General features: G+C 40.5%; 1 pseudogene; it reads left to right on the forward strand.

Annotated features, from left to right (window-relative positions):
• Positions 1–14,307, forward strand: part of LOC101444420 (threonylcarbamoyl-AMP synthase-like) — a 257,591-nt pseudogene that overhangs the window by 38,858 nt on the left and 204,426 nt on the right.

Genomic DNA, 14,307 nt, shown 5'->3' on the forward strand with positions numbered 1-14,307 from the left:
TATATATTATGCTGATTGGTTTTCTTATGTTGACACAGCCTTGCATGACTGTTATAAAACACACTTCATCATGACGAATAATTTTTTAATGTGTTGTTGGATTCAATTAGCAAGTATTTTGTTGAGTAATTTTGCATTCATATTCATTAGGGAAATTGGCCTGTAATTTTGTTTTTTTATAATATCTTTATTTGGCTTTGGTATTAGGGTGATATTGGCTTCATAGAGTGAGTTTGGTAGTGTTCCCTCTTGTTCAGTTTTTTGGAAGAGCTTGAGGAAGACTGGTTCTGGGCCTTTCATTTTGGGGAACTGTTTGAAGTCAGTCTCAGTCTCTTTACTTGTGATTGGTTTGTTGAGGTCTTCTATTTCTTCTAGGGTAAATGTAGGTTGTTTGTATGTCCCTAGGAATAGTTTTATTTTGTCTGCATTGTCTGGTTTGTTGGCATACAGTTGTTCACAGTTTCCTCTTATTATCCTTTTTATTACTATGGGGTTAGTAGTAATGTCATTTTTTATTTTATTTATATGCATCTTCTCTCTTTTTTTCTTTGTCAGTCTAGCTAACGATTGGTCAATTTTGTTAATCTCAGAGAACCAACTTTTGGTTTTGTTATTCTATTTTTTTTGTTGTTGTTGTTCTCAATTTGATTTATTTTTGCTCTGATCTTCGTTATTGAGTTCCTTCTATTTGCTTTGGGAATGATTTTCTATTCTTTTTCTAGTGCCTCTAGCTATGTAGTTAGGTCATTGATTTAGCTCTCTTCTTTTTTAATGTAAGCATTGAGGGCTATACATTTCCCTCTCAGCACTGCCTTTGCTGCATCCCATAGGTTCTGATATGTTGGGTTCTTGTTTTCAATTGCCTTGTGATATTTATTGATTTCTCTCACAATTTCTTCTTTAACCCACTGATTATTTAAGAGTGTGTTGTTTAATCTTCATATATTTGTGAATTTTGCATTTTTTCACCTCTTGTTAATTTCCAACTTCATTCCATTATGATCAGAGTAAGTGCTTTGTATAATTTCTTTCTTTAAGCTTTTTTTTTTCACATTTAATAATTGAAAATATAAACAAAAACTAAAAAGAAAACAGTTGAATAAAAACATACATTTCTCATTTAGATGTACTGGACGCATGTAATTATTTTTTTGAATCATACAATATGTTATGCAATATATTTGGTTCATAGTAATGTAATCATACAGTGTCCTTTTGTGTCTGGCTTACTTCCCTCAACATAATGTCCTCCAGGCTCATCTATGTTGTCATATGCTTTACAACTTCATTTCTTCTTAGAGCTGCATAATATTCCATCCTGTGACTATACCATAGTTTGTTTATCCATCTGTTGATGGACACCTAGATTGTTTCCAACTTTTGGCAATTGTGAATAATGTCACTATGAACATCAGTATGCAGATGTCTATTCATGTCACTGCTCTCAGTTCTTCTGGGTATATACCCAGTTGTGGTATTGCGGGTCACATGGCAACTCTATATTCAACTTCTTTAGGAACTGCCAAACAGTCCTCCACAAGTGACTGTACCATTTTGCATTCCCACCAACAGTAAATAATTGTTCCTATTGCTCCATATCCTCTCCAACACTTGTAGTTCTCTGTCATTTCAATAGTGGTGATTCTGGTAGGTGTGAAATGATATCTCATTTTAATTTTGATTTCCATTTCCCTAATCATTAGTGACACTGAGCATTTCTTTGTGGGGTTTTTTTGCCATTTGTATTTCTTCTTTGAACAAATGTCTATTTAAGCCTTTTGCCCATTTTTTCAATTGGGTAATTTGTCTTTTTATTGTTGAGTTGTAACATCTCTTTATGTATCCGGGATATTAAACCCTTATTGGATATGTGATTTCCAGATATTTTCTCCCCTTGACTGGGCTGCCTTTTCACCATTTTGACAAAGTCTTGTGATGTGCAAAAGGGTTTAATTTTGAGGAGGTCCCAAATATCTATTTTTCCTTTTGTTGCATGTGCTTTGGGTATAAGGTCCAAGAAACTACAAGGTCTTGAAGATGTTTCCCTACATTTTCTTCTAGTAGTTTTATGGTCCTGGCTTTTATATTTAGGTCTTTGATCCACTTTGAGTTGATTCTTGTATAAAGAGTGAGAAAGGGGTCCTCTTCCAATCTTTTGGTTGTAGATACCCAGTTGTCCCAGCACCATTTGTTGAAAAGACTGTTTTGTCCCATTAACATTGACTTGATAGGTTTGTCAAAAACCAGTTGACTGTATAGGTGAGAGTTTATTTCTGGGTTCTGAGTTCTGCTCCACTGATTGATGTGTCTGTCTTTATGCCAGTACTGTGCTGTTTTGACCACTTGTAGTTTTATAATATGTTTCAATGTCAGGCACTGAAGTTCCTCCCATGTTGCTCTTCTTTTTTAGAATGCTTTCAGCTATTCAGATGCACTTACCCTTCTAAATGAGTTTGGTAATTGACTTTTATAATTCTGTAAAGTAAGCTGTTGGGATTTTGATTGGTTTTGCACTGAATCTATAAATCATTTGGGTAAGACTGACATCTTCATGATATTTATTCTTCCAATCCATGAACATGGAATGCCTTTCCATTTGTTTAGTTATTTTGAAATTTCTTTTAGCATTGTTTTGTAGTTTTCTGCATATAGATCCAGTACTTCTTTCGTTAAATTAATTGCTAGGTATTTGAGTCTTTTTGTTGCTATTAAAAATGGAATTTTCCCTCTGATTTCCTCCTCAGATTGCTCTAGTACTAGTTTATAAAAACATTACAGATTTTTGCATGTTGATCTTGTATCCTGCCACTTTGCTGAACTCATTTATTAGCTCAAGTAGCTTTGTCATGGATACTTCAGAATTTTCTAAGTACAGGATCATGTCATCTGCAGATAGTGAGAATTTTACTCCCTCTTTTCCTATTTGGATGCCCTTAATTTTTTTCTTTTCTAGTTGCCCCAGTTAGAACTTCTAGTACAACGTTGAATAACGGTGGTCACAGTGGGCATCCTTGTCTTGTTCCTGATCTTGGAGAGAAAGTTTTCAACCATTCCCCATTGAATATGATGCTGGCTGTGGGTTTTTCACATATGCCTTTTATCATATTGAAGAATTATCCTTCCGTTCCTATCTTTTTAAGTGTTTTTATAAAAAAAAAAGTATGCTTGATTTTGTTGAATGCCTTTTCTGTGTCTATTGAGGTGATCATGTGTTTTTTTCCTTCAGTTTGTTAATGCGGTGTATTGCATTGATTGATTTTCTTAGGTTGAACCAGTCTTGCATATCAGGAATAAATCTCAGTTGGTCGTGATGTATAAGTCTTCGGATATGCTATTGGTTTTGATTTGCAATATTTTGTTGAGAATTTTTGCATCTATGTTTGTTAGAGACATTGGTCTTTTCTTTCCTTGTGGTATCTTTATCTGGCTTTAGTATTAGGGTGATGTTGGTGTCATAAAATATGTTGGGTAATTTTCCTTCCTCTTTAATTTTTTGGAAGAGTTTAAACAGGCTTGGTGTTAATTCTTTTTTTTTTTTTTTCAATTTTTAAAAAATTTTTGTTATTTTTTTTCTTTTTTTATTGACTTTGTAATAATATTACATTAAAAATATATATGTGAGGTCCCATTCAACCCCCCCCCCACCCCCCCTCTCCCCCCCCCCAACAACACTCGTTCCCATCATCATGACACATCCATTGGATTTGGTAAGTACATCTTTGGGCACCTCTGCATTTTGAAATGCTTTGTAGAATTCACCTGTGAAACCATCTGGTCCTGGACTTTTCTTTGCTGAGATTTTTTTTTTTTTTAATTTCTCTCTCCTTCCCCCCCCCCCCCCCCAGTTGTCTGCTCTCTGTGTCCATTCTCTGTGTGTTCTTCTGTGACTGCTTCTATCCTTATCAGCGGCACTGGGAATCTGTGTTTCTTTTTGTTGCATCATCTTGTGTCAGCTCTCTGTGTGTGTGGTACCATTCTTGGGCTGGCTGCACTTCCTTTCGCACTGGGTGGCTCTCCTTGTGTGTGGGGCTCCCCTACACGGGGAACACCCCTGTGTGGCAGGGCACTCCTTGCACGCATCCCCACTGCCCATGGGCCAGCTCCACATGAGTCAAGGAGGCCGGGGTTTGAACCATGGACCTCCCATGTGGCAGGTGGACGCCCTATCCATTGGGCCAAGTCTACTTCCTGTGCTGGGATATTTTTGATGATGGATTCAATCTCCTTAAATGTGATTGGTTTGTGAAGTTCTTGTATTTCTTGTAGCATCAGTGTAAGTTGTTGTGCATTTCTAGGAATTTGTCCATTTCATCTAGGTTGTCTAGTTTGTTGGCATACAGTTTCTTATAATATTCTCTTTGGTTCTTTTTATTTCTGTGGGGTCAGTTGTAACTTCCCCCATTTCATTTCTGATTGTGTTTATTTGCATCTTTTCTCTTTTTTTCTTTGTTAGTCTATCTAGGGGTTTGTCAATTTTATTGACCTTCTCTAAGAACCACCTTTTGGTTTCGTTGGTTTTCTCTTTTGTTGTTGTTGTTGTTGTTCTCAATATCATTTATTTCTGATCTGATCTTTATTATTTCTTCTGCTTACTTTGGGATTGGTTTGCTGTTCTTTTTCTAGTTTCTCTAGTTGTTCAGTTAAATCTTTGATAGCTCTTTCTTCTTTTATAATATAGGCATTTAAGGCTATATATTTCCCTCTCAAGACTTCCTTTGTTGTATCCCATAAGTTTTGATAAATTGTGTTCTTGTTTTCATTTGTCTCAATATATTTACTGATTTCACTTGCAATTTCTTCTTTGACCCACAGTTTTCACACATTTGCAAATGTACTTTTTTTCTCTCTATTATTGATTTCCAGTTTCATTCCATTATGATTAGAGTGCTTTGTATAATTTCAATCTTTTTGTATTTATTGATAGCTGCATTGTACCCTAATATGTGGTCTACCCTGTAGAGAGATCCATGGGTACTTGAGAAGAATGTATAACCCATTGAGTTTGGATGCAATGTTCTGTATATGTCTGTTAGGTCTAACTTGTTTGTCATATTGTTCAAGTTCTCTGTTTCCCTACTGCTCTTCTGTCTAGTGTTCTATCTAATGATATGAGTGGGGTGTTGAAGTCTCCAATGATTATTGTAGAGATGTCTGTTTCTCCCTTCAGTTTTCCCAGAGTTTGTCTCATATATTTTGGGGGACCCTGGTTAGGTGCATAGATTTTTATGACTATTATATCTTCCTGGTGGATCGTCCCTTTTATTAATATATAATGGCATTCTGTATCTGTTATAACTTTATTTTGCATTTAAAGTCTGTTTTGTCTGATATTAGTATAGGTACCCCTGTTCTTTTCTGGTTACTGTTTGCATGGAGTATCTTTTTCCAGCCTTTCACTTTCAGCCAGTTTGTATCCCTAGGTCTAAGGTGAGTTTCTTGTAAGCAGCATATGGATGGTGTAGAAGTTTGATATGGTTATGAATTCCAAAAAGAGATATTGAATTATGTTTGTACTCTGATCTGTACCTGGGCATGATTGAATTATGATTAGGGAGTTGACAGATAAAAGTCATGACAGGGAAGTGATTTGGCTCAACGGATAGAGCATCTGCCTACCACATGGGAGGTCCAGGGTTCAAACCCAGGGCCTCCTGACCCATGTGGTGAGCTGGCCCACTCACAGTGCTGATGCACACAATGAGTGCCCTGCCATGCAGGGGTGTCCCCTGTGTATGGGAGCCCCATGTGCAAGGAGTGCACCCCATAAGGAGAGCAGCCCTGCACGAAGAAAGCACAGCCTTTCAGGTGTGGCGCCACACACACGGAGAGCTGATGCAGCAAGATGATGCAACAAAAAGAGACACAGATTCCCAGTGCTGCTGACAAGAATCCAAGGGGACAAAGAAGAACACACAGTGAATGGACACAGAGAGCAGACAATGGGGTCAGGGGAGAGAAATAAATAAAGAGTAAATCTTAAAAAAAAAAAAAAGTCATGCAAAGAACAGAGTTGAGGGTATCTGATGTTGAAGTTTTGATGTTGAAGTTTGATGCTGAAGACTTAAGCTGAAGCCCCAGGAAGTAAGCTTCCAGAGGAAAGAGAAGCCAGTCCCAGGAAGAAAGAAAACTTGAACCCAGAAAAAAGGCAAGCCCCAGGAACGTAGGAACCCAGGAAACTGGAACTCTTGCAGATGTCAGCAGCCATCTTGCTCTAAATAGACTTTGGTGAGGGAAGTAACTTATGCTTTATGGCCTGGTATCTGTAAGCTCCTACCCCAAATAAGCACCCTTTATAAAAACCAACCAATTCTGGTATTTTGCATCAGCACCCCTTTGGCTGACTAGTATAGATGGCTCATATTTTTTCATCCGTTCTGTCAGCCTGTATCCTCTTTTTTTTTTTTTTTTTAAAGATAAATAGATCACACAAAATCAGCCTGTGTCTTTTGATTGGGGAGTTTAATCCATTCACACTCAATGATATTACTGTAAATGCACTATTTACTTCCTCCATTTTATTCTTTGGTTTTCATTTGTCATCTTATTTTTAGACAAAATGGTAGATGGGAGCCCAATTCCTTGAGCCACATCTGCTTCCCTATTCTTTCTTCTAACATTTTGTGTCTGCTCTTGTATGCCTTAAATGTGTTTTTGATCTCACCTATTGTGTCTTTCATTCCCTTGAGCTCTGTTACTTTTCTGTTCAGGATTTCAAATTCTTCTTTGTGCTTGCTCAATATCTGCTTGATGTCATTTATCTCTTTAACCATATTTTCTTTCAACTCATTAATTTGGTTTTGGGAATTTGTGTGCATCTCGCTAATTAGTTCTCTCAAATGTGCATCTCTTCTGGGGCTTTGATATATTCCTTTTCTTGGGCCATGTCTTCTGTTTTCTTAATGTGGCTCATGATTTTTGCTGATATCTAGGCATCTAATTAGGATGTAGTTTATTCAGATGCTCAATTTCTTTCTCTTTTGTAGGGACTTAGTGGCAGGAGGCTGTGTGTTACAGCTGCTCTTTGATTCTTGGTTCAACTTGGATTGTTAGGATTGTCCTCCTGGTTGTTCAAAACTGGGCATTGGATCCAATAATTGGTTGTAGAGTTGCTTCTTAGGGCCTTGGGGAGGGTAGGTATAGAGGCCAGAAAAATTCTCTCCTACTTGTTTTTAATTTTCTTGAGTGCACTTTCTTGATCTGCCAGCAGTTAGCACTCTTTGGCAGCTCACAGTTCCATGCCTGGTCAGAGTGGATTTGTTGCAACACCGACCTGGTCAATGTGATAGAGCTTCCTGTCTGGAGGCTATGAGCCTTGTAATTCAAAGTTTCTCTGAGACAGTTCTCCAGCCTGTTTGGCAGCCCACTCCTTTTTCCTGGGTTGGAAAAATTTCTACTCCCCTCTGGGTCCTTAATAATCAGTCCCTATTTTTAGAGGAGGAGATTGGGAGGATTGTATATTTTTAGCCCCTTGCTGGCTCCCAAGACAAACAATGGCACAGCCCCACCAGGCCTGGAAGGGCTCCTGGGACCCAGCAGACCAAATTTGTGAGTCAAAAGCTGAGTCACCTTAGGCTGTGTCCTTCTCTCTCCGCTTTCCTGGGGACATCCTCAACATTCAGTCCCAGCAGAAGAGAGGGAGATTGTGAGGGTCAGATTTCTCCAGTCCTTCCCAGGCTTCCAAGGCAAACCACTGTTTGGTCCCACCCAGCCTGGAAGGGCTCCTGGGACACAGTAGACCAAATCTGTGGGTCAGAAGCTGAGTCAGCCTTAGGCTGTGTTCCTCTCTCCCCCCTTTCTGGGATGGTAGATCCCTGGAGCCCCCTTTGTCTGTAGTCACAGGCCCAGAGGCCCAAGAATTCTAAAGTGTCTTTAGTGTGGGGCATGGTGCCAGAAGTAGCAGCTGCTGGTGTCAACTCACAGTTTTGTCATTGTGATTTCTCTCTTTTGTCCCTCTCTTCTCTGGTCAGTGTTCAGGCTTCACCTGCTATCCTAAACCCTAGAAGATCTTTTTCTAGGCTGTTTCAGCCTGTACTCTTTCTTTCTGGAGGAGAAGAGAATCCCGTGTTGCTTTGTATAATTTCAATCTTGTTGCATTTATTGAGATATGCTTTGTGACCCAACATATAGTCTTTACTGGAGAAAGATCCATGGACACTTAAGAAAAATGTATATCCTGCTGTTTTGGGGATGCAATGTTCTTTATATGTCTACTAGGTTTAGTCCATTTATTGTATTATGCAATCTGTCTGTTTCTTTATTGATCCTCCGCCCAGATGTTCTATACAATGGTGTATTGGAGTCTCCAATTATTATTATTGTAGAAATATCTATTTCTCCCTTCTGTTTTGCCAGTGTTTGCCTCATGTATTTTGTGGCATCTTGGTTAGGTGCATGCACTTTTGTGATTGTTATTTCTTCCTGGTGAATCGCCTCTTTTATTTATAATGTCTTTCCTTGTCTCTAATAAAAGTTTTGCTTTTAAAGTCTATTTCATCCAACATAAGTATAGTTATTCCAGCTTTTCTTTAGTTACTGCATTCATGGAATAACTTTTTCCAGCCTTTCACTTTCAATTTCTTGCCTTCCTTGGGTCTAAGGTGAATCTATTGTGGACAGCATAGAGAAGGCTCATATTTTCTTATCCATTCCATGTCCATGTCTTTTTATTGGGAATTTAATCCATTAACACTCAATGTTATTACTGTAAAGGCAGTTCTTATTTCATCCATTTTGACCTTTGGGTTTTATCTGTCATATTTTATTTTTACCACTCTTTTGAGACTTTTAGTTACTTTTATGGATGTAGTCTTCATTTCTAGACTCTCTTCCAAGCCTCTTTCTCCTGTCTTTTCTCTTCAGGCTGTAGCATTCCCTTTAGTATGATCTGCAAAGCCAGTCTCTTGGTTAAAAACTCTCTCAGTTTCTGTTTATCCATGCATATTCTAAACTCACTCTCATTTTTGAAAGACAGTCTTGCCAGATATAAGATTTTTGCCTGGCAGTTTTTCTCTTGCATTATCCTAAATATATCATACCATCATCTTCTTACCTCCATGGTTTCTAGTGAGAAATCGGCACCTAATCTTATTGGGCATCCCTTTTGTGTTATGCATCACTTTTGCTGCTTTCAGAATTCTCTCATTATCTTTTGCATTTGGCCTTCTTGGAGATGGTTTATTCAAATTTATTCAGATGGGAGTAAGTTTTGATTCTTGGACATGGATATCTATGTCTTTCAATAGGATTGGGAAATTTTCTACCATTATCTCTTCAAATATTCCTTCTGCCCCTTTTCCCCCTCTCTTTTCTTTCTGGGACACCCATGACACATATGTTTGCCTGTGTCTCTTGCTGTCATTTAGTTCCCTGAGACCATGTTCAATTTTTTACATTCTTTTCTTCATCTCTTCTTTTGTATGTTTGCTTTTGGAGGCCACATTTTCAAATTCACTGAAACTTTCTTCCATCTCCCCTTAATTTCATATATTGTGCTTTTCAATACCCTAAGATCTGCTATTTTTCTATGTATGCTTTCAAAATCTTCTTTGTACTCACCCAGTGTCTTCTTAATATCCTTAATCTCTTTAGCCATCTCATTGAATTTATTAAGGAGATTTTTTTGACCATCTTTAATTAGTTGTCTCAACTCCTTAACATCATCTGGATCCTTATCTTGCTCCTTTGAATGGGCCATATTTCCTTTTTCTTGATATGGATTGTAATATTTTTTGGTGTTTTGGCATCTGGCTTACTAGATGTATTTATTCTGGGTGCAGTTTCTCTCTTTAGTTTAGGGTTTTCTTACCCTTTTCCTCTTGCTTCTGTGTAGTAGGAGTCAATGATATAGTTGGTACTGTGAACTGTGGAGGCAGAAGCTGCCTGCATTGCCCCAGGAACCAAGGAAGCTTCTTCCTCCTTTCTCCTCTGCCAGGGGGTAGGGAGAGAGTCACATCTGTGTGTAATAAGTCAAGTCATGCAGGCCAAGACTGTTTGTAGTTGCCCAGAGAGACTGATGAAGTTTCTTGCCCCTTTCTCCCCTCCTTGGGACAGGGATGAAGCTGTAGGTGTCGCCATCAATCTATGCCATGTGGGTCCAAAATCACCATAGTTGCCCAGTTAGGCTGATGTAGCATTGATCCCCCTACTCCCCTGCCAGGGGAAGGAATGGAACCTCTGGAGTGCTTGACAATTTAATCGATGTGGGCCGAATGTTCCTGCAGTTGCCTTAAGAGACTGAGGGAGTATTGTCCCTTCACCCCTTTTGGGGTGGGGATTAAACCACAGGCACCCAACAGTTCAGTCCATGTGCCTCCTTTTGCCCAGAGAGTCTGAGGAAACACAGGTCCCCTCCTATCCTATTAGGGGGTTGGGATAGATTCACAGGCACCCAACAGTTCAGTCCATGTAGGTTGAATGGGTCTGCTGGCTGCCCAGAAAGGCTGAGGAAACATCTGCCCCATCCTATCCTATCGGAGGGTGGGGGTGGTTCCACAGGTATGCACCAGTCCAGTCTATACAGTTGAGAGTGCCTGCCATTGCCTGGCAATGCTGAGGAAACACAGGTCCCCTCCTATCCTCTTTGGGGATGAGGACGGTGCTACTGGTATCTGATTATTCAGTCTATGGTAGCCAGAATCACCTGCAGGTACCCATAGAGGCCTGGGAAAACACTGCCCCCCTCTTGTTCATTGAGGGTGGGAGTGGAGCCACAGGAACCCAGCAGTCAATTTCATGTACGCCAAAAGCCCCTGCAGTTGTCCAGAGACACTGAGGAAATGCAGCTCCCCGCCAATATGATTGGGGGGCAGGCTGGAGCTACAATTGTCTGAGTATCCAGTCTGTGCTGGCTGAAAGTGCCTGCAGTTGTCCAGAGAGGCTGAAGAAACACCAGCCCCCTGCAATCATATAGGGGTGGAGTGGTGGAAATGGAATCAAAGGTATTCAGCAAAGCAGTTCGTGCAAGCCAAAAGTGCCTGCAGTTGCCCAGAGAAGCCAAAGAAACATGGCTCCTCTCCATCCTATTGGGGTATGGGGATGGAGCCCTAGGTGTCTCACTATTCAGTCTATGCCAGCTGAAAGCATCTGCACTTACTTGGAGAGGTTGGTGTAGGTCCTACCACCTCCCTGCTGTAGTTAGGCTGGAGCCTAGGCACGGTGTGCAATCTAATGTGGGTGGAAAGAAACCAGTCAGTACCATCACTATGATTTTCAGTCAGCCCTGCTTCCCCTCATGCCAGGGGTGAAGTCAAAATGGCAGCCACCAGCCTCTTTCCAACTTGGACAGGTTCAAACTCTAACTGTTCTAGGATCAGCCGAATTCACTAAACAGCAGCTGAAACCGGTGGTGAACAATCTCTTCCTCACCTGTTTTTGGGAAATGGAGTTTCCAACTCCAGCCATAGAATATCTCCCTAGGCAGTTTGTGCCACCAGCAGAGTATGGGCACCAGCCTCCACGGCATGGACTGCTCTACTCATGAATCCTCACTGCAGAAGGTCATTCTCCTCCTTCCATTCTTTCAAGGATGTTGCAGGATGTTCTTCTGGTCTCCTGGGCTGCCCAGACAGGTGCTTTAGATAATGCTGGGTAATTATGAACTGCCCTATAACTTATTCTCTGAGCTCCTTACTCAGTCACCATCTTGCCCCTCCCCTCCCAATCATGCATTTTACTCTAATACAGTGGAGATGGGTCTTTTAGCTCTCACAGCCTGGGGAAAATATTCTTTGAGAACACACACCTTCATTTCTTCTAGTTCCATGCTTACTTCTTATCTATGAGTTGGTCTAGTGATGTGGCCTAAGCTCTGGATTAAGACTGCCTGGGTTTAGACTTGTCCTCTACCACTTACCAGCTATATGACTTTGAGCAAGTTTACTTTACTTGCCTCGGTTTCCTCATCTTTAAAATGAGGATGACAATACAGTCTCTATCTCACAAGGTTGTGAGAATTCAATGAGTAAATGCGTGTGAACACTTAGCAGAGTGCATGGCACCTAGTAAGCACCCATCAAGTGACCTCTGATTGGTCAGCCAAGTATGCTTGCCCACCAGGAGGGAGAATGTCAGTTCTTATGTCAAGATACCTTGTAAACTGACAAATAAGCATGTTAGAGATCAATTCCTTGGGTGATTAAGTGGCATGTATTATGAAATTAGTTCCTGATGATTCTACATAACCAATTCTACAAATGTTACACTGAGCTAAGATTAATGAGATGGTGTCTCTGACTGTAGTCTACTTGGGAGGACAATCATATAAGTAGATGATGAGGTGGTAGCAGGACTAAGAGTGAGGGCACCAAAGTGGAATTGCTCATCTTGCCCTGGGCAGGGGCAGGGGAAGTTCAGGGGAAATTACATCTTGAGGAGAGGTTTGACTGGACCTTTTTTTTTTTTTTTTTAAAGATTTATTTATTTATTTCTCTCTCATCCCCCCACCCCACCCCAGTTGTCTGTTTTTTGTGTCCATTTGCTGCATGTTCTTTGTCCGCTTCTGTTGTCAGCGGCATGGGAATCTGTGTTTCTTTTTGTTGCATCATCTTGTTATATCAGCTCTCTGTGTGTGTGGTGCCATTCCTGGGCAGGCTGAACTTTCTTTTGTGCTGGGCGGCTTTCCGTACTGGGCACACTCTTTGCGCGTGGGGCTCCCCTACGCGGGGGACACCCCTGCATGGCAGGGCACTCCTTGTGCACATCAGCACTGCGCATGGACCAGCTCCACACGGGTCAAGGAGGCCCGGGGTTTGAACCGCTGACCTCCCATGTGGTAGATGGATGCCCTAACCACTGGGCCAAGTCTGCTTCCCATGACTGGACCTTTAAAAAGAAGGGACGTGGGGAAGTGGCTGTGGCTCAATCAGATGAGTTCCTGTCTGCCATATGGAAGACCCTCAGTCCCCCTCCTTGTGAAGGCAGGCTTGCCCATGTGTTGCAGAGCACCGCCTGGCCCACAAGCACCGCGGAGTGCCACCTGGCCTGCAGATGCCCCGCAGAGCCAACTCTGCAAGGTGACGCAACAAAAAGAAGGGAGACAAGTGAGAACACAGAAGAGCCCTCAGCGAATGGACACAGAGAGCAGACAGCACGCAAAAAAGTCACAAAGCGGGGAGGGAGGCGGGGGAGATGTGAAATTGGGCAGACATTTGTGGCAGAGGAAACAGCAGAGAGGAGAGCCAGAGAGCCGGCATGAGACCTTCAGGGAATGGATCTTTTATTTCTTATCCTAAAGGTAATGGGGAGACCTTGCAGCATTTTGTTTTGTTTTACAATATACCTTTATTGTTTATATGATTATAAAGTCACATATGCTCATTATGAAAAAAATGAGTGCATTAATGAAATACGTGCATGGAAAGTGAAGATTCCTCATAATTTTCTACCCCCTTAGATAGCCACTATTAACAATTTGTAGTATTTCTATCTGGATTTCATTCTCTGTACCTACTAACAAATATTTGGTGGTTATCATTATTTATAATACAAGAAGAATCTTGTTTTTTCAAATCTTTAAATGAAGGTTTTGTGGCAGGATATTAAGTTAGGAGGAAGGAATGAAGAGACCAAAGCTAAAGGCAAAGAGACAATCTTTGTATCAACAGATGAAGTTGTGTTTCTGGACTCGTGTAAAGGCTCATCAAGGCCAGCTAAATCCCATGCTGTCCACGAGGTTTTCCCTGATTAGCTCAGCTCACAATGCTAGCACTCTCCTCCAGGTAATTTTGTCAGTCCCACCTCTTTAGCATTTGCTAGGTACTGTCTTTTACCATTGGTTTTCATATTACTTAATATGTATATAACATTCTGTTTACAAAGAAGTTTCACAAACATTCACTGTTTTTTCCTCCTTAGAATATTCTAGGAATTACACTTATTTTTGGAGGAAAAAACTGAGACATAGGGAAGTTAAGTAATTCAAAGACATATGGTTAGAACCCAAAAGTTGTTCTGATTTCTAGGCTGCCACTGGCTTCCTCAAAGGCTTTCCTGACAACCCAGGCAGAGTTAGGTGTCCTCTGTCTGTCTTCCCATCATGGTTTGTGCATCACTTTATGATGGGACTTAGCAATTCCACATTGCACTGTAATAATCCTATGTTTACTCATGTTTTCCCCACTCAGCCATGGACGTAAGGGCATTGTCTTCTTTTATTTTTAAATAATATCACTAATGCCTACAGTTGTATTGCATTAATAGTAAGGCTCAACAAATGTGTTTTGTTTTGTTTTTTAAGTTCACAACTATTATACACTTGTTTACATGTATGTCTATGTATGAGTGATATATTTCAATAAATTTTAGAAAAAC

The sequence above is a fragment of the Dasypus novemcinctus genome, chromosome 5 (genome assembly GCF_030445035.2).
Source record: "Dasypus novemcinctus isolate mDasNov1 chromosome 5, mDasNov1.1.hap2, whole genome shotgun sequence".
Lineage (NCBI taxonomy): Eukaryota > Metazoa > Chordata > Mammalia > Cingulata > Dasypodidae > Dasypus > Dasypus novemcinctus.